Source organism: Mirounga leonina, unplaced genomic scaffold, assembly GCF_011800145.1.
Source record: "Mirounga leonina isolate KUSES-001 unplaced genomic scaffold, KU_Mleo_1.0 Mir_126, whole genome shotgun sequence".
NCBI classification, from domain to species: domain Eukaryota; kingdom Metazoa; phylum Chordata; class Mammalia; order Carnivora; family Phocidae; genus Mirounga; species Mirounga leonina.
In genome coordinates, this window is record NW_023270314.1 from 31,159,514 (window position 1) to 31,181,178 (window position 21,665).

The 21,665-nt window shown below is 38.3% G+C and overlaps 1 long non-coding RNA gene across 1 annotated transcript; it reads left to right on the forward strand.

Annotated features, from left to right (window-relative positions):
• The first annotated feature begins 1,724 nt into the window (after positions 1-1,724).
• LOC118008938 lies at positions 1,725-13,147 on the forward strand. Its single transcript, XR_004678778.1, has 3 exons — positions 1,725-2,195; positions 3,179-3,330; positions 13,113-13,147. It is a non-coding gene; the product is annotated as an uncharacterized LOC118008938 (long non-coding RNA).
• The last annotated feature ends 8,518 nt before the right edge of the window (positions 13,148-21,665 follow it).

Here is a 21,665-nt window from a genome sequence, read left to right on the forward strand (position 1 = left end):
TGCTAAGGATTTAAAACAGAAAAGGTGTTTTGAAATTTTAGATAGGTGGGCTGAAAAGGTTTCACTGAGAAGGTGAATTCTGAGTAAAAGCTAAGGAGAAAAGGCATAGCAATACGATAAAAGCCGTGCTACAGTGGAAGTCTGTAAAAGGAATTTCAGAAACACGTGAGGACGGTGATGTAGCTGATGTAGCCAGCCCTCCCATAATACATGTCCTATTTCAGGCAGGGTTGGGAACCCTTTAAATAGATTAATTCATTGAATCTTCACGACAACCCCATTCTAAGAGAGCCATCACCTGTGAGAAAGCAACTGCAGGGAGGTGAGAATGGAAAGGAGATCAGGGAAGGTGCCCAGATGTGATGACATTCCCACCGTCCCCAAATGATGACTGTAGTGGGAAGGGGGAGCTCCTGGGTGCAGGAACGGGAGAAGACTGTAGTGGGAAGGGGGAGCGCCTGGATGCAGGAACGGGAGAAGAGAAACAGATGAAGGGAGACATACATGCAAAGTGCAGAGACAGAAATATGTTTGGTATGACCAAGGAATGTATCTGGGAGTCAAAGTCATTTTTAAAAATAAATAGGTCTTGATATTTTTCTAAGAGGAAGAAAAATCTGTTTTATTGAAGATAATAGCATTAAGGGGTAGAGGAGGAAGACTTTATATTTATGAGGCACAAAGGATCTTTTTATGGTCTAGGACTTTATCAGAGTGGGGTTGAGAAAGACTTTCATCTCCCGCTGCTGACTTCTCTCAGGGAAGGCCAGGATTCAAGAAATGAAACAGTAGAAAAACTCTGTCTCATTCCCATCATCCCTTTTTCTAATCAGGCAGATATTATTTTAGTATATGTGCTACCGAAGCGAGCACTTATCAGGCAGATATAAATGACTCTCAAATCATTTAAGTAGCTACCACTTTGCCTTAAATCCTGGGCAACTTTGGAGGTGCCACATGGTATACACAGAATAGCTCTGCCTTCTGATTTGTACATGTCCTATTGATTTTCTTTTTTTTTTTTAAGATTTTATTTATCTTAACAAACAACGAGAGAGACAACAAGAGAGGGAACACAAACAGGGGGTGTGGGAGAGGGAGAAATGGGCTTCCTGCTGAGCAGGGAGCCTGACGTGGGGCATGATCCCAGGACTCCAGGATCATGACCTGAGCCGAAGGCAGACAACGACTGAGCCACCCAGGCACCCGTGTCCTATTGATTTTCAGTGTCCAAGAGAATCTTTATTTTTTTTAAAGACTTATTTATTTGAGAGGGAGAGAGCACATGGTAGGGGGGTGGTGGTGAGCAGAGGTAGAGGGGAGAGAGTCTTAAGCAGACTCTGCTGAGCATGGAGCCCAATGAGGGATTCAGTCTCACAACTCTGAGATCATGACCTGAGCTGAAACTAAGTGTGGGAAGCTTAACCAGTTGTGCCATCCAGGTGCCCCTCTAAGAGAATTTTTAAGTGCCTCATGGATTTTCTTACATAATTTTTCTCCAAACTAACATCAAGGTATTTTGTGCCTCTTGCTAAAGAAATTCAATCTCCACGCTTCTTTAAAAATTCCTAGTACAAAAGATAATGATAATTTGAATATTTTAATGCCATTTCATTAGTTAGAAAATTACTTCATGACACTGCCACAATTTTTATTACAAATATGAGCAAATGGAAGGAAGTTTTTCCTCATGAGATTACGAAGCTGTTAAAGGACAGATTTTTCTCCTGAAGTTGTCTACAGAACTGCCCAAACCCTTGTAGTATTTTAGCAAGTACCTTTAACTATTTAAACAAATCTTTCTTCTGGATGTTCTTATTTTTTGAAGCATAAATGCCTCTGTAAATTAATTCAAATCACATGGGCATTAATCTATTGGCTGTACAACAAAACCCATCATCAATGACATAAGTAGGTGACTCTTTGGAATGAAAATAGGGAGTTTGACCTTTATGAATTTCTCTCAGGGAAGTTTGACCTTTATGAACTTCTCTCAGTTTATGAATTTGCTAATAACTCTTAACTTGCTCTGTTTTGTGGATTTTTGTTCTAGCAGCTCTTTAAGAACTTTGAAATGGCAACTTGCCAGGTGACTTTCTCTCTCTCTCTCAAGCAGGGCACAGTTGTGATAATATTTGAGTAATAAAAACAATAGTGGACAAGAGGAAGAAGAGGCAAGGAGGAAATCATTCAAGGTTCGTCTGTGTCAACCTATCTTAATTAAACGAAAGGTACAAAATGACCATGATTTGTGCAATATGTTAGTTACATGAACAAATAATTAAAACATAAAAGGATTAAAGTATTAGCCTTGAGTTATTGTAAACAACAATAGTGTCACCATTGCATATAAGTTGCTAAAATTAAATTAAGGAATTCTCTAATTAGAGTGAAGAACTAAGTTATTAAAATTAAATCGGTGGGAGAAATCTACACCAAATAAGCCATAATTTGATATTGAAATGAATGCCCACAAGGGGGTCCCTTTCTCTTTCTCAGTCCCTTTCTCTTCTCCCTTCTCTGTTCCCTGGGCAATTCTCTACCCATATCTGTAACTATCATCTGTGAACTAATCATTGCCAAATCTCATCCTGACCTCTGATTACTGCCATGAGTTACAGACTTCTCTTTTTAATTACTATATCATTCCAGGTTGGGGAACCTAAAAGGCAACATATCCCCAAACATTCTCCTCTTCTTTCCCCTCCCAGTTTTTGTCACTGTGGTTCACCCCAGTGCTCAAGTCAGAAACCTGTGAGTCATCCACGGGATTCCCTCTCCATTCATCTCTACATCCCACTGGTAACTCTCTCCTTTTGGCTATTCTATCTTTTTAATATCCCATTATTTATCCCTTCTCTTTCCCCTGCCACTTCCACATTCAATTCCTCATCACTTCTCACACGAATTCTAACTAGTGTCTACTCCTTGCCCTTCCAAATTATTAGCTATACTTTGGCTGGACTGATCTCTCTAAAATGCAGATCTGATCATGTTCTTCTCAGCCTTGTCATCCCAAGTCTTGTCGTCACTTACAAGACAAAGCTAAAATATTTGAGTGCAGCCTGGCCTTTGTCCTCGTTCCAGGCTCATCTGTTGCTACGCTGTTGCACTTTGTGTTTGCAGCCATGTTGAATGACTCATGATCCCTCAGATGATCCTTTCTTTATCTTTACAGATCATCTTCTGGATTGCTTTTCCTCTGTTCTTTATTCAGGAAATTTCTTGGCATACTTTAAGACCCCACTCAAGTACAGCTTCCTTCAAGGATCTACTTTGTACTACATGAGGAGTTAAGCACATTCTCCTCCATCCTAGTCACAGAGCTTGGTTTGTATTTCTAACATATGGTATATCTCACCTTGCTGTAATTATTAATTTATATATTTCTTTCCCTAAAATTGGACTTCTGAAAAGATGGAACAGTGGTCTACGCATTGTTTCATCTCCAGTGCCTAGGATATAGCCAACGAATTTATAGAACCACATTATATACCAAGCCCTATAGGAAGTGCTGGGCTACAAAGGTAAATAATACCGATAGCACAGGGCTTGGTATATTCCTATATCTACCCATATATCTACACACCGATCCTCCCATCCGTCCTCCCATCCGTCCTCCCAGCCATCCATCCAATAAATGTTGAGCGCCTACTAAATACCGATACTGAATTCTCTAACGATAAACAAAGGAATGTGATTTCTCTTCTTGTGAAGTGTATAATCTAAGAGAAATAGACATTAAGAGAAGAAATACACTATTCCAAATTATGAAAAGTCTATGAAGCAAGAACAGAATATTATAAGAGAAAGTGATATAGGGAATCTTCTTTAGATTGGGTCACGAGGCAAGGTTGCTCTGAAGAGTGGCAAGTCACTAGACAGTAGGCTATATGTGTTTGGTAAATAAATGAGTGACCTAAAACAAAGTTGTAAATGGTTGTTCAGGAGGAAGCCTATTATTTTGCTATGGCATGTAAGAGGCCAGTAGTTTCCAGGGGCCAAATGGTCATAGGTACTGAAGCTTCTGAAAGGTGGAGACTGTTTTCTGTCAGGGCCACGGCCCTCGTCCATGGAGTTGGTACACATACAGCTGTGGGTAAAAGAGAAGAGGAGGGTGGCTCCTTTCCCTAAGGTTTGGGTCCGTGAAGAGCACAACAGAACCGGAGAGGATCTCCCCACGAAGCCTTCTTCAACCAGACCACCTGACCAAGGACTGAGACCACTTGCTGGTTTAGAGTTGGATTTCTTTACTATGTGACTCTCTCCTTTCCCTTTTCTTCACTTGTCTTCGTACTCTAACTAGCTCAGTATCTTGACTCTATATAACAATTTCTTGCTGCCACAATACCTGCTCTTTGACTTTTTTTCTATTTCTTCTTCGGTTACCTTCTATCTATTTACTCTTTTGTCTCCTTGTTTTCTTCTTGCCTTACTTCACCATAGGTCCTCATTTCCAGAGTTTAGGGATTTTTAATTCTATTTTATATTCTTACGATATTTTATTTTCTGATTTTTTACTTGCACCTTTTTTTGCTTTTTATCACTTACTTTAATGTTTTAACTTTTAAACTATGGTCCAGTGCCAAAATAAAACCCATTTATTTTTAACCTATCATTTAAAATTCTTGACTTTCAGAATTTTAAAGTTTTTTGAATTATTTTAGTTTAACTCTCATTTTATCTTATATATAATTCTTAGTTTTTAAAATTAAACTTTCTGAATATAAAGAAATTTTTTTATTAACAAAATTTGTGAAACCTATGAAAGTACAAAGAAAGTAAAAATTACCTGTAATTCCACCATCCTGAGCTAGCCACTGTTAATATGTATATATACTACATATTATGGAGGAGTATATTATATGCACATATAAGCAAATATATGCATCTATGCATGTGTATTAAACATAAGATTAGTGATACATGGAATTTTATATTTAATTTTTACTTAAATTTATATTTAGGGCATGTTACTACATTATTAATATTCTTTAAACATTTCCTGGTGGATTCCAATATGAACTCTTGGGCAAGGAGAGCATTTTTGAACATTCTGAACTGGTCTGGACATTCTATTTCCCATTCCTTGAAAAGGATTTGACTTGCTCAGACACCTGAAGAAGATACAAATCATCCTAGTGGGCTGGATACTGAGGATTGGAGCTTACCAGATCCCCTTATCAGAAATAATCCTAGTTCTCCTCTCTTTCCTAGATGTCTTAGATCAGTGTTATAAGAATACACGGGGAAATGTGAACCCATCTGGTTTTTTGTAGCCTCTGTTCCAGCATGTGGGTTTGTTGAGCAAACAGTTGATGAACTCCAGTTTTGACACCGTATGGGAGTCTGTGCACTGTTTATGCTATGATACTTGTGCCTATCTTGAAGTCCAAGCCACTGTTTGGTAAACAGATCTTTAGTTTCCACTCTGGGAAACTTATGTCTGATCCCAATTCTTAAGTGTTCCCAATATTATTATGATAGGATGCAACAAGGAGCCGCTACAAACCACATTCATTGTCTTGGCCTAGGTGGAGTTTTGGCTCAGGTGTAACACCTCCCCTGGCCTCAATGCAAAGCTGCCTTGGTCAGCTAAAGGTGAGTGGATTTCCACAAAGCTTTCTGGGCAGAGGATATCATGGAGCAATCTAGGACCACCTGGAAGTTTTAGATGCCTGGTATGATGGTAATCTTGGATGATGGTAATCTTGACATGTTCCAAGAGGGGATATCAGTTGAGATATCATAAGAAATAGGTGCAGTAGCAGAAGTTTCTAGGACTGAGTTGTCCTGGGAGGCACTGAGCTGCAGGTATCTGTTTTGACCGTGTAGGACAAGTCTTTTGGGACAAGACAAGATAAGAATAAAGGTAAATAAGGTTTTTAGTTTTTTTAGTCCTTAGTTTCTCATGGCTGTTAAAACAAATCACCATAAATTTAGTGACTTAAAACAACACGAATTTATTCTTTTACAGTTCCGGAAGCCAGAAGTACAAAATCAGTTTCATCAGGCTAAAGTCAAGGTGTCAACCTTCTGGAGGCTCTAGGAGAGAACCCATTTCTTGCCTCTTGCATGTCTAGAGCCTGCTGGCATTCCTTGTGGTAGCATCATTTTAATCTCTCTCTGCTTCACTTGTCATGTTTCTATCTTATCTCCTGCCTCCCTCTTATAAGGAACCCTATGATATGTTAGGCCCACCTAGATAATCCAGGATAATTTTCCCAACTCAAAATCTTTAATTATATCTGCGAAGTCCCTTTTGCCATATAAGGTGACATTGTCAGGTTCTGGGGATTAGGATGTGGACATCATTGGGGGTCAATATTCATCCTATCAAAGCTTCTAAAATGTGACAACTTCTGAAAAATCCTAGAGGCACTCTATGTCTCTATGATTTTATTTGGGGCAGTCAGAATAAAAATAGGAAAAAATAATATGCAAATTGTAGGTCAAATTCCAGGAAATGAGAATCTTTGATTTTCTGGAGAGTAGGTAAAGAAACAATTTTTATTCCAAAATTCTTGATAATTTGTTTGTATCATGTAGGCCCTCTAGATAGGATAAAGCAGATAAATTCAAATAGGAGTCTCAAATACAGAAGTTCACAAGATGTTACGTCTAGATATTAAGAACCTAAGAAGTCACGTGGAAGGTGATGTGGCCATTTCATAGACCAAGCACCATTACGGTATACTCACATGGATTAAGCATGTTCTTTTTTTTTTTTTTTTTTAAAGATTTTATTTATTTGACACAGAGAGACATAGCAAGAGAGGGAACACAAGCAGGGGGAGTGGGAGAGGGAGAAGCAGGCTTCCCGCGGAGCAGGGAGTCTGATGCAGGGCTCGATCCCAGGACCCTGGGATCATGACCTGAGCCGAAGGCAGACGCTTAACTACTGAGCCACCCAGGCGCCCCTGGATTAAGCATGTTCTAAAGGCCATCTTCCATTCGTCACTTTCCTGATTCAGAAAAGTTATAGGGCCTCTGGGGTATAGTTTGTTAAAGCTGGTGTCCCATCAAGTTGAGTACAGGAGGCTAACGAGTAGGTAATGTGGATAATAGTTACAGATTGTGACTGTTTAATGCCATGGTGGTCCCTGTGTAGAGCTCCCCATTCTTCTTCCTTATGAAGAACATGGGGAGTCCTACAGGGACAGTTAGAGGAACCCCTGCTTCAAGCTGGTGTGAAATACCTTAGCTCAGAGAAAGGAAAATGAGTTCTTGGGACCTAGGCTCGACATCAGCTGCAAGGTTGTCCCTCGCTCAGAGTTGGGGTGACAAACAACCAATTGTTTCTTTTTTAAATTTTTTTTTAAATTTTAATTTTTTAAAGATTTTATTTATTTGACAGAGAGAGAGCGAGAGAACACAAGCAAGGGGAGCGACAGGCAGAGGGAGAAGCAGGCTCCCCGCTGAGCAGGGAGCCCCAATGTGGGGCTTGATCTCAGGACCCTGGGATCATGACCTGAGCCGAAGGCAGACGCTTAACCGACTGAGCCACCCAGGCGTCCCACAACCAGTTGTTTCTTATGTCTGTGAAAACAACCAACCCAGGCAGAAACTTGGAACCATCTTTGACTTGTCTCTTTCCTGCTAATAAATCAAGTCCTATCAATTCTAATCTCAGTATACCATTTTAACCATCCACTTCTCTTTACTTCCACCATCTTTGGCTTGGCCTTGATAAGATCTCACCTGGATTTCTGAAACAGCCTCCTAATTTCTCCTCTATATTCTATCTCACCACCCTTATTCTACTCTCTATAGTAAAATGAGACTTCATGTCTCTCTCTGGGTCAGTTCAAGTCCCCTGGGAAGCCAATGCCAAGACAGGCCTAGAAGTGCAAGAGATTTATTTGGGGGGGGGGGGGGGGGGATGGTTGTGTGGATACTGTGAAAGATAAAGAAAAGAGGGAGGAGTCTGATGAGAAGCCTGAGAGTACAGATCTCCCATGAGATGAGTCCATGGCATGGCTCTAATACCTCCACTAAACGGTGCTCAGTCATGGGTTGGAAGCAGCCCGAGGGAAGTGTGACTGTCCTCAGGGTGAAGACTGGTGGATGCAGTGTGGCAGCCAGAAGCTATCAGTTAACCACATTCCTTGCAGCTGATTCTCTCCAAGATTTGAGTGGCAGATTCCTTGACTATCATGTTCTCCTTTGTAGAATACTTCCTTAGCGTCTCCTTTGAGCTCCTTATCATGGCTCACAAGCCCTGGCTCTTGTCTGTCTCTCCAAACTCATTTCAGTTTTCCCTTTCTACATTTCTCAGCCAATGAACTGCTTCTGTGCTGGGCCCTCTTTCCTCTTTCTTCTTATGTGAGTAACTCTTACTCTTTCCCCAGGTTTCTGCTTAAATATCCTTTCTTCCCAAAAGTCACGCACCTCTCTATTTACTTCCATTCATTTATCTGTCCTTCCATCCACTGACCCAATTCTGATTTTAAAGTAATACATGTACATGATAAAAACAAAAAACAGCAACAAAAACACTCTTCAAATGTAGCTCCTTTTAGCTATTTCTGATTTTAATCTAGTAGTTATCATCATAAACTCTAATTACACCTCTGCTTCTTGGTTTATAAAATTTGAGCAGTACCGATTGACTTTATGCTATGAGAGGTAAAGAATTTAGAGCACTTATATTCATCATCCCTCTTCTTTCCTTTTCTACCTCCAAGTTCAGGTTAGATATATTTTTACCTATGTAAGTGTTTACCTTTGTAAGTTTGGATATTTTATATTTGTATTTAATAATTCTTTGCTCTAAAAAGAAAATAACTCTTTGTTCTATAAGATGAGGAAATAAGCTCAGCTCTCTACTTCCCTTGCATATGCCTCTCCTGTCCCTTCTTTTTTTAATCTTATTCAATTTCTTGTATGTTAACAAGGCTTCTATTTTCTTTCCATTCTATAGAAAATACACTTGTTTTCCATGCTTCTCCTATAATTCTAAAAATGGAAAACCAACAAGGTATGTTTACAGTATCAAGTATGTAAATATCATACATTGGAGAAGGAACTTGTGTGATTGGACTCACATCGACAGAAATATTTGTGTGACCAACTCTGTCCCTTCAGAATGAGAATGTTCCAAGCATTCTCTTTTTTTTTCGCTCCAAACTATGGCTCAAAATTGAGTTTCCAATTGCCTTTCTTTTTTCTTGTTGACGGGAAAAATACCTACCATCATTTTACTATCAAGGGCTTCTGTGTTTTAATCATACAATTTGTACAATAGAATCTCCTTTCTGATTTTCTATTTTGATTTCCTTGGCATCCTGCAGAGCTGTCATCCTGAAACCTCTTGATTCCTAGGTCACTGCCATTGTCTCCTGAATTTCTTTTTCATCTTACTGAAGTATATCCTCAAGTAATTTTTTTTTTTGAAAGGCTACATGGGCCATGAATTTTCTGAGTGCCTGAACAACGGAGTGACACTATCGTGTCATAAGTAAGAGTGTGTACTCTGCAGCCAAAATCCATGGGTCCAAAGCCCAGCTCTGCCTCCTATGAGTAGCACAATCTTGGGCAATTTTCGCATCCTATCTATGCCTCTCTTTTCTCATTTGTGAAACCAGGGATAATAATAGTATCAAATTAATTCGATTGTTCTGAGGATTAAATAAGTTAATAAAATTCAAAGTACCTGGTTCATAGTAAGTAAAATAAATATTAGCCATTACAATAGGCCTGAACATGTCATTATTTTCCCTTACCCTTGACGAATAGTTAAATTAATCTGAATACAGAATTCTAGATTCAAAGTCCTTTTAAGTTTCTACAGAAACTTAAGTGTTGCTAATTAGATGCTTAATTTTACTTCCTTTGTAGATGGCCTGGGGTTTTTTTGTGTTTATCTTTTAACCATTCTGGGGTATTTTCACCTTTTCTGTTTATGCTTGAAATTCTAAAATTTCGTGAGGATATATCTAGGTATGGTTTTTCTTTCATACTCATTACTACTTGAACTCCTTCATTCTGAGAATTCTAGTTTTTCTCCCAATGACCTTCTGTTCTATTAATATTATTTCTTTTTCTTCCTTGCATTATCTTTATTTAGTTATATTGACCATTTCTGCAACTTTATTTTTAAGACCATTAATTTAGTCTTTAACCTTGTTCATTCTGTTAATTCTATTACTTAGCTTTTCTGTTTTTTCTTTTAACAGTCATATTTTAAGGTCTCTTATTTTCTCATTGACCTTTTTAAAATTAAAAATTTTAAAATGATTATTTATATTCTAGAGAGTTTGCATGTGTGAGTGCGTGGAGGGGTAGAGGGAGAGAATCTTCAAGCAGCCAAGCAGACCCCCACTGAGCTCGGAGCCCGACTGGGGCTCCAACTCATGACCCATGAGATCATGACCTGAGCCAAAACCAAGAGTCATATACTCAACCGACTGAGTCATCCAGGCACCCCTTGTTGATCTTTTTTTATAGAAGCCTGTTTTCTATTCTTCAATATCCTCTTAAATCTCTTTTGGAATACTATTTTTAATATATGAAAGTTCTTTTCTGTTCCTTGCATCTTCTCTTTCTTCTTGATCAAATATTTGTTGCTCATTGATCTTTTCTACCATGCTTTAACTTTTTCTCAGATATTTGGCTGTCTGTTTATATTTAAGGATAAAGGACCATGTTGGTTAGTATAGGTAGGCAGCCTGGGCTTTTACGGATCTGAGACCAGTTGTATAGGTCTGATTATCCAAAAACCCTCTCCCTTAATGGAGGTCTGACTTTGGCTCAGGGTTGGTTCCTGTGGATTGGCATTCTTTACATTCATGGGCAAGGGATGGGCAGGCAGGCAATAAGTAAAGTAAGGAGGCCTTTACTCTTGGGACAGAGCTGGCTCTGAGTTCAGCCAATCAGTGTTCTAGGAGCCTCTAGACATCCCCCCCCCCACACACACACACTTGTATGTTTTCCTCTCTATTTTTATTTTTGGGAGCCAGAGTTACTTTTGGCTCTTTTCTGCCTTTTCCCTCCAATCCCAACAGCCATATCCAAGTGGACATGAAATGCCGTGATCAGCTGCCCTCTATTCATATGAGAAGGGGATAGGGAACTTAGCCGCTTCTCAGAATTTCTGCCATTTCATCCAAATGACTTGATCTTTGTACCTGCAGAATACTATAGACTGGGTAACTTATTAAGAACAGAAATTTATTTCTCACAGTTCTAGAGGCTGGAAAGTGCAAGGCACTGGTAGATTTGATGTCTGGTGAGGTCCAGCTTCTTGGTTCATAGATGGTGGTCTTGTTGCTGTGACCTCGCGTGGTGGAAGTGGCAAGGGAGCTCTCTGGGGTCTCTTTCATAGGGGCACTAATCTCCCAGAGATCCCACCTCCTAATACCATCACATTAGGGGGTAGGATTTCAACCTATAAATGTGTGTGTGTGCGGGGGGACACACAAATATTCAGTCCATTGCAATCACCTTGAGCTAGAACTTTCCCACTAATTTTTAAGAATGAAATTTAAAGCTTCTTTCATCTTTTGAAAGGTGATATATTCACATCATTTGAAATCACAAGACATAAAAAGTACTACCATACTTTTAGTAAAACCTCTCTGGCTTAAGTATGAGGCAGTTCCTTGAATTAAAAATGGCAAATTTATTTACCTATGAACAACAACAGAAAAAGGTCTTGATTTTCATAAAGGTTAGTTGTGAACCTGAACTTTCAATTTTTTTTTTTTTTTGGATGGGGTCAGTTGTAATTAGGAAAATTCCTAAGCAGGATTAAGAGTGTTTCTTTTACCTTTGCCTCATCTGCCCAATCTCTCTCTATTCCTCCAAAAGTTTATTACTATGAGGAGTGTAAATACAGTTGACTCTTGAACAATGAGAGTTTAAGAATGCCATCCCCCACTCAACTGCACAGTCTAAAAATCTGTGTATAACTTTTGAGGAGCACTGGGGTAGCTCAGTTGGTTAAGTGTCTGACTCTTGATCTTAGCTCAGGTCTTGATCTCAGGGTCAGGGGTTAAGGCCCCGTGTTGGACTCCATGCTGGGCGTGGAACCTACTTAAAAAAAAAAAATCTGTTTATAACTTTTGACTCCTCCCAAACTTAACTACTAATAGCCCACTCTTGACTGGACACCTTACTGATAAGATAAACAGTTGGTTAACACATATTTTGTTTATTATATGTATTATATACTGTATTTTTACTATATTTTGAACTAGAGAAGAGAAAATGTTATTAAGAAAATCATATGGAAGAGAGAATACATTTACAGTACTGCACTGCATTTATAAAAAAATCCACATATAAGTGGACCTGTTCAGTTCTAACTCCTGTTGTTCATATCAACTTTATGTGTGTGTATATACGTATATATATCTTTATTTAACCCCAACAGAACATATTCTACACACTGTTCTATATTTGCCTTTTTTTAATAATGTATCTTATAGATACTTTATTTTCTTTTTTGAATTTTATTTTATTTAAATTCAATTAACATACAGTGTATCATTAGTTTCAGAGGTAGAGTTCAGTTACTCATCAGTTGCATATAACACCCAGTGCTTATAACATCATGTGCCCTCCTTAATGCCCATCACCAGTTACCCCATCCCCTGACCCACCTCCCCTCCAGCAACACTCAGTTTGTTTCCTGTAGCTAAGAGTCTCTTATGGTTTGTCTTCCTCTCTGATTTTGTCTTATTTTTCTTTCCCTTCCCTTATGATCTTCTGTTTTCTTAAATTACACATATAAGTGGAATCATATGATAATTGTCTTTCTCTGATTGACTTACTTTGCTCAGCATAATATCCTCTAGTTCCATCCACTTGTTGTGAATGGTAAGATTTCATTTTTTGATGGCTGAGTAATATTCCATTGTATATATATACATATATGTATATTTTAAAATAGCTTCCTCATTTTTTATAGCCATATGGGATTCAGTTTTATGAATATGCTATAATTTAATCAGATTCTTACAACAATGCTTCAGTGAACAACACTGTACATGTGGTATTTTCCATGTGTGCAAGTATACTGTAGGATAAACTTAAAGAGGCACAACTTTTGGGACAATGGATACATGAATTATATATATATGTATTTTTTAACTTTTTTTTTTTTTAAGATTTTATTTGTCAGAGAGAGACTGAGAAAGAGCACACAAGCAGGGGGGAGCAGCAGACAGAGGGAGAAGCAGGCTTCCTGCTGAACAAGGAGCCCAATGCAGACTTGATCCCAGGACCCCAGGATCATGACCTGAGCCAAAAGCAGATGCTTAACCAAATCAGCCAGCCAGGAGTCCCCCTTAGTACCTTTCTTCTAATCTTCTTTTCAGAGGAAAGCGCTTAACAGTTTGATGTATATTCTTTTAAACTTCTTCCTTAATGTTTATTCAAAGTATATATACAGTTTTATTTTTTATTTTATTTTTTAAAATATTTTATTTATTTGACAGAGAGAGACACAGCGAGAGAGGGAACACAAGCAGGGGGAGTGGGAGAGGGAGAAGCAGGCTTCCCATGGAGCAGGGAGCCTGATGCGGGGCTTGATCCCAGGACTCTGGGATCATGACCTGAGCCAAAGGCAGATGCTTAACGACTGAGCCACCCAGGTGCCTCATCAAACTATATATAGAGTTTTAAAGTGGAATCTTATAAAATGCCAACAACATTTTTCACAGAACTAGAATAAATAATCCTAAAGTTTGTATGAAACCACAAAAGACCCCGAACTGCCAAAGCAATCTTGAAAATGAAAAACAAAGCTGGAGAGATCACAATTTCAGATTTCAAGTTATACTAAAAAGCTGTAGTAAACAAAACAGTATGGTACTGTAACAGAATTTCTTTTCCTTTAGTGCCCGCTGTTCTTAGTCACGCCATGTTGAAGAATGAAGAGGTAGACCAGACAAAGAGTGGTGGGCAGCAAAGCAAAGTTTATTAAGCTATAGTAAAGTTTATAGAGTATAAAGCTCCCAAAGAGGGAGGGGACCCGAGAGAGTTGCCTGTGAATTTTATATTTTGCTAGCTATTGCAAATGGACTTCTATAGGTATTGTACCAATTAACAATCCCATTAGCAAGTTTTGAGAATTTTTTTCTCCCCAACACCCCCCAATACACAATACAGTGTATTATCAAACTTGGAGATGCTTTTACTGTGATGTGAAAAATAGTATCAGTATAGTTTTCATTTGTATTTTTCTTGTTATGAGTGAGGTTAAACATATCTTCAAGTAGTTAAGAGCCATTTTATTTCCTTTTTTGTAAATTGTCTTCACAAATCTTTTGCCATTTTTCTAATTGGTTTTAAAATTATTTTCTTAATTTTAGAAGCTTCTTATACGTTGTCTGTGATAGGAGTTGCCAGTTTTTTGGGCTTTGTTTTTATATGTTGCTTATGATATTGCTGTGGTCTGAGTGTTTGTGCTCCCCCAAAGTTCATATGTTGAAACCTAACCCCCATGGTGATGGCATTAGGAAGTGGGGTCTTGGGGAGGTGGTTAGGTCATGAGTGTGGAGCCCTCATGCATGGGATCATAACAGAGGCCTGAGAGAGCTCCCCTCTACTTTGTGAAGTTGCAGTGAAGAAACAACTGACTATGAGCTAGGAAGTTTGCCCTCATCAGACACTGAGTCTGCAGGTGCTTTGGTCTTGGACTTCTCTGCTTCCAGAACTGTGAGAACTAAATTTCTGTTGTTTATAAGCTACCTAGTGTATGGCATTTGTCATAGTAGTCTAAGAGGACTAAGACAGATCTGTTTTGCCATGCAGTTTTTTTTTTCAATATGCTTAAATTCACTTTTTTTTTTTAATTTTTAAAGATTTTATTTATTTATTTGACAGAGAGAGACACAGCGAGAGAGGGAACACAAGCAGGGCGAGTGGGAGAGGGAGAAGCAGGCTCCCCTCAGAGCAGGGAGCCCGATGCGGGACTCAATCCCAGGACCCTGGGATCATGACCCGAGCCGAAGGCAGTTGCCCAACCAACTGAGCCACCCAGGCACCCTCACTTTTTTTTTTAATGGCTTCTGAGTTCTGTGTCATAGTCAAAGACAATCCCTACATGAAGTTATAAAAAATTTTTTTTTGTTCTAGTCCTTTCAGTTTTTCCTTTTTACATTTAAATGTTAAGCCATTGGGTTTGGCTTCACGTTAAGTGTGAGGTTTTAATACAACTTCATTTTTTTTTCAGATGGCCACCCATTTGTCCCAACCACGTATGCACTCATTTGTAAATGTGACATCAGGATCCTTTCCCTCAACAACAGTCAGTCTTTTAACATTCCAGGTATAATCTGAGCAAAATGGTATAACTTCTTTGGATTAGAATGACTTGGGAGCCAGGAGCAAGGCCAGCAGAGGAAGACAGCCACTAGACTTTGAGCCAATGAATCTCAGCTCTGGGAGCCCCGAGAATCAGTTCACTGACCGTGTCCTTTTAGACCCAGTAAACTCCCTTCACATGACTTAACAGTAGAGTGAGTGCCTTCACAGTAGACTTTCCTAGAACATAGCTAGTTGCCCTTCTAAAGGTAAGGTTCCTTATCCATTGGGTTTTCTGTTGGTTTTTAATATCATATGCCCAAAATAGACCTGGATTTCAGAATATTCACCTTCCCATATTCTCATGTATCTTGAACTTTTATCTCTAGCTATCAGAGAAAAACCTTTGGTCAAGGGTAACAGTTAACTTTAGGGGGACATGGACAAATTCCCTGACTTATATGTTAGGAGGTTTTCTTTGATTCTGATTATTTTCTTGGCAAGGTGAATGTGATTTGCCTTCATACTTACATAGTTCCTGTCAAGGGACACGTTATCTAATTTGATATATGGCACATTTTTATGTTCTTTCAACTTTTACTTATTCTACATACTCTGTAAATGGTTAAGCTGCTTCTGGGGACTGCAGTGCTAGGACTAGAGGTATGTTCAATGGAACCTTACTAATATGGCATTGTTGGAGTATGAGAGGGCTCTTCCTAAAAGTATTTTTTAAAATACAGATACATTTTCTACCCCCAATTTTTCTCCTCATATTTAGTAACCTAATCTGTTGGAGTTAAAAGAAAGAACATGGGGTTGGGCGCCTGGGTGGCTCAGTTGGTTAAGCGACTGCCGTCGGCTCAGGTCATGATCCTGGAGTCCTGGGATCGAGTCCCGCATCGGGCTCCCTGCTCGGCAGGGAGCCTGCTTCTCCCTCTGACCCTCCCCCCTCTCATGTGCTCTCTCTCTCTCTCATTCTCTCTGTCTCAAATAAATAAATAAAATCTTTAAAAAAAAAAAAAAAAGAAAGAAAGAACATGTGGTCAATCTGGGGGAATTTATCCATAATGTTTTTTAGAAACTAGTATCCTAGATTAGGGTGGTTATTGTTCCTGTATCCTAACCATGACTATTTTAAATTTCATGAAAAGTGATGATTTCCACCTCATTATTTTCGCCTCAGAGTCTGTCTGTATTTGTGATTAGACCAGGGGACATTAGAAGATAAAGAGTAGCATGAAATGAAGGGCTGCAAATGATGCAAATTACTTTCTGAAAACTTTTAAAACTTTAAAAAATCACTCTCAAGTGCTTTGAGGCGAGGTTTCTTATGCCATGTTCTATTATCAGGTGACTAATGACTTAAAACTGATTTAAACTGCACTATGGTCTAGCAAATTCTTCCTCCTACTGCCTGGTTTGCAAGAATGCTTAGCCTGCAGACAACTCCATAGTAAGGTAGCATATAAAAAAACATAGTGGGGAAACATATGAAAGGTAAATTAGAAGAGGTCACCCAGGATTTTATGAAATTTAAATCATATTATAAATTTTTTATTATCTGAAAAAAAATGTTCTCAGGTATCATAAATATGAAGGACCTAAATTTTACTTAACTGTCCAGTGGTTATGGCAGATTCAAGGGCAAAGCCATACAAGGTATGAATTTGATAAGTAAAGTCACAGAAGTATAGATTTCATTCATTTTCCGAGTGCCTCACTTTTCTAAGTTTATAAACCAAGGTTTAGTTCTCTAAGCTTTGTAGACTCCACACCAAGTTTCAGCTGGAGTGTTAATAATACACATCTAGATACTATAATCGTTTAAACAAAAATACCTGAAGATTTCCTACTTTCACCATGATTGATAAACAACTCTCAATGAAGAGTTTTGAGGCTTTACTATTCGTTTGCTTTTATTAAGGTTAGGAATATGCTTTTCTTACTTGAGTTTAGACTATGACTTTTCTGCTTTTGGGAGACATAGAACCTTTTCCCCCTCTAAAATATTGACCTATGGGCTTCTAGATATTCCATTCAAAAATCCATACTAACTCCCTTGTTAAATTCTAAGTCTGGGCCTCATAGACCAAAATTGTACTTGACGTGCAGGTTGGCTTTAGGCTTTACCATCTCACTATAGATTCTTTTACATTTTATGAGAAGAAAATGTTAGTATTACCTATGATTATTTATGACGTATGACCTTTTATTTACATTACGTTGCACTGGTGTGAATAAGCTATGTGCTAAGATATATTATTAAGCTAGGAGCTTAATAAAGACTCTAGTGTGTTTATGCTTATGCACAACATGCAAATTTGCCAAACTCTGGGGCCAAATTTATATGCAACCTCGGAAAGGGTATAGAACTTAATGTCATACATTTTGTGTCCTAATCTCCTTGAGGGTTTCATCTTGTTTTTATGACACTTTCTTTCCTTCCCCTTTTCTTTACCTAATTATCTTCCTGTTGTATTTAAATCCCCATCTTCAATAAGTTTGCAAAGAGGTGATGTGTAAATATTTTAGTATTCTTCCAAAATAGGTCAGTTTTTGTTTGGGAATGGTTCTGAGAGGGTTAACATTTGATGTTAATAGGTACCTATACTCTGATTCTATAATTCTATCCTATGGAATTATAGTGGTGTCGTGCTCTGTACAAAACACAGTTCTTTGTGGCTGACTCTTATAAAATGGTGTGATCAGCATTTTTGTAGTCCATAAGCTGCAAGTAATGCAAGCTTGAAAATCAATTGTGTGCAATTTTCTGTAAGACTGATTTTATCTAGAAGACTTGTATTCCTTTTTTAGGTATTTGATATATAATTTCTTACTTAGGGGAGTTTATAGAATAGGCGTTATAAATAGAGCTGATCTTATTTTTAGGTTGGTATCCTGCTAAGACACAACTAAAGAACAATAATTCTCCTTTCACTAAAGTTGGCATACATTATAAAAAGAATTGCGGCACTTCTTCTTAATCCAGTTTTAGTACTCATATAATTATACTGCCAACATGTTTTTTGTTAAATTCCAATTCTTTTTTGGGGATGAGAGCACATGGTAAGCTTATTTATTTACCTATTTATTGAATAATTACTTACAGATGGTCTATTATGCCATTCCATGCTAAGTTCTAGTAATTCAGTGATGAATTAAGGTAAATTTCTTGGTCTGGAGGAATTTACCAGCTACAGTAAAATATTCAGACAACTAATTACAATGTAATTTCATAATTTCTATATGGATATACAGATAATCTTTAATGGGAGCATAAAAAGAACACTTCAGCCTGTCTGGAGGTAGCATTTTAGCTGAGGCTTGAAAAATGAGAAAAGTTTTCCAAATAAAAAAGCAGCAGAAGGAATATCATGTGCAAAGAAAGGAAGTGTGAATGCTTGGTGTATTCTGGGGGAACAAAAGGAAAGTAGCTTTATTATAGATAAACCTGGATTAGATGATGAAGCTTAGATGTACAGTCATACTAGGCTTCTTAATACTTCCTTCTGAATTACATTCTTGTCCTAACCTGCAACACCCCTTCCTCAAAGAGACAGAGCCTGTCCCTAAAAAATTACCTTATAGGTGAGCAGCAAATGGGGTATGTCTGCAGATTGGCTGAGTCTGGAAAGTTAAGCCAGTGTATTCCCTGAAACTGACCAAAAAGATCAGTCAGGCTTCATGAGAAGATGTGAGTTGGGGGTGATAGGCAATTTAAAAGAGAACATGGGTTACTATGGCAGAAGTCTCCTAAGCATGAGACCAAGGTAAAGAATGGAGATGATATGCATTGAAACGTTTTGAACTGGGGTGTGTAGTTTCCATTTTCATTACAATGAGAGTATTCAGTATGAAGTATGAAGGAGTCAAAGAAGGAAAGACTGGAGGCAGAAATTTCTTAGGAGGCTATGGTAGCACTCTGGAGAGAGATGATCTGGGCTGGAACAAGTGTGGTAGAGATGGTTAAGAGTTAAAATTGGTGGGAACTGGAGTTTGATTGCCTCAGAAAAGCAAGGAACAAAAATCTAGAATGACTCTGAGATTTATGGCTAAGGAAGTTGATTGTAATTCATTAATCTAGGTAATATAAAGTGAAAGCAAAGGGACAAATTCAGTTTGGGGCATATTGAGTTGAATATGGTTGGAGGAAATCAGAGTATAAGTATTAGAAATTGGATAGATGGATATGGAGGTAAGGAAAGGGATGTGAACTAGGGACAGAGGGATGTGAATTAGGGATAGAGATTTGGGGTGATTAGCAATTTGGTTATAGTTAAAGCCAAAGGCATGATTAAGTGAGTTGGGGAAAGTTTGTAGAATAGGACAAGAAGGTGGTCCTACCTCTTCATTCCATGGGCCCGAATTAGTTGGGATGGATATGGGGTACTTACAGAGTCTACCTATCCTTTCCATCCTACATAGCACCATGTTCTCTCTCTCTCTTTCTTAGAATATAGTTGTATAATTTAAACTTGAACTCAATCTCAGGTTAACTAAGACTCTCCTCTTGTTTCATACAAGTCGATGTATTAACAGAGAATAAATTAGAGGCACAGTTTGAATTGTAAGCATTCAGACATAACTAATTCTGACAAAATTTTTAGCTGTAATAAACTCAATTGATTAAAGCCCAAAATAATTATTTAGAGATTGAGTAGGATGTATAGATAACACTTACCAAGTCATTGTTCTCAGTTTAGTGTGTGATCTAAGAGCATAATTCTAAAGCATGCATTCTCAATGAAGGCAATAGGTGTCCCCTCCTGGGGAGGGGGCAAAAATTGGTTCTTCTGGGGCAAAAAACTTAGCTATAAGCATGCTGGTCCTCCATAGCTCAACCCTACCTGACAAAAATCTTACTTGTTAGTACTCAATTTTTCTGGTTATGGAGAATTTAAATTAAATTTTTTTCTCCTTATAGGCTAATAATGAAAAAAGAAAGAAACTAGGAAACGCTATTCTCAAGACATTAAGAAAATAATTTGTAGAAGAAATTAATTTTAGGTATCTTCCCTATGGTGTCTGAGATGGACTGGCTTGTCTTTTTATTTTTTTCTAGAATTCATTCAGTGAAGAGTATGGAACACAATCACTTGACCTAACTGTAAAGTTTTTGCCACTATTTGGTATAGGGCTTCCAGGAGGTATGGGCATCTAACTATATAACTATATATATAACTGTAACTATATATTTCTTGGTCCATCTGACCCTAAAAACACCTGATTGTTTTGGGTTTTAGCCGACATACTAAATAAATATGTATAAACTTATCACTGGCAATTTGAATATTAAATCTAGACCAACTCTTTGGGTTCAGGGATTGAATCTCTTATGTGATGGTGTGCATATTAATCAGGACTTTTACATTGTGAAAACAGAAATGTCCTCTGCATAGAAGTGCAAAAAGAATCCCGGAGAAGGGTGAGGAGCCAGCCTTGAGCAGGTTCCAAGCAAGATGAGGCACAGCCAAGATCCTGCCACAGGCTGCCTCTGTTTAGGAGACTGCCACGGGCACAGTGGCCACTGGACACTGCCACAGCTGCTCGTGGCACTGCCCTGCATGTGTGCCATCAAGAGACTCCGAGCCAAGCCTCTGCAGCTGCCACGATGCCTCTCTGACCCTGTGCCTTGGGTTGTCAGGGTCCAGGCAGGAGCCTCTGCTTGCGTCCGCCCTACCGGCCAAGAGGCAGGGAATATTTACCCTTACTCTGGGTGGGAGGGGAGGTGTGGGCCCTGCTCCCATCTTGACACAAGGCCAAGCATTCCTTACAAGATCAATAACTAAGATTTGAATAATGCTTTGCAGTTTGGAGAGTGCCTTGGAATGTTTTCCATTTGATTCTTAGTACAACCCAAAGTACTTCCAGTTTTTGAGATGAGAAAGCTAAAGTTCAAAGAGGTTAACTGACTAATCAAAAGTTTCAATGCCAAGGAAGAAATGAAAAATTTTGAGTGGCTGTCATATACTAAATGTAGTCCTCGATGCTTCCACACACAGTATCTTTTTAAAAATATGTATCTTTTAGGGGCACCTGGGTAGTTCAACCAGTTAAGTGTCTGCCTCCGGCTCAGGTCATGATCTCAGGGTCCTGGGATTGAGCCCCTTGTTCGGCTCCTTGCTCAGTGGGGAGCTTGCTTCTCCCTCTCCTTGTGCTCTGTCTCTCTGTCAAATAAATAAATAAGTAAAATATTAAAAAATATGTATACTTTATTTTATTTAACCTTATATGTTTAAATATTAGCTTTTGAATGTGTAATCAATATTAAATTGTCAATGAGATAGTTTATTCTTTTTCTCCTACTAATCTTGAAAAATCCAGTATATGTTTTCTACTTACAGCACCTCTCAATTAAGACACTAAATTTTTGTTGGATATACTTGGCTCTGTATTTATATTTCATAAAA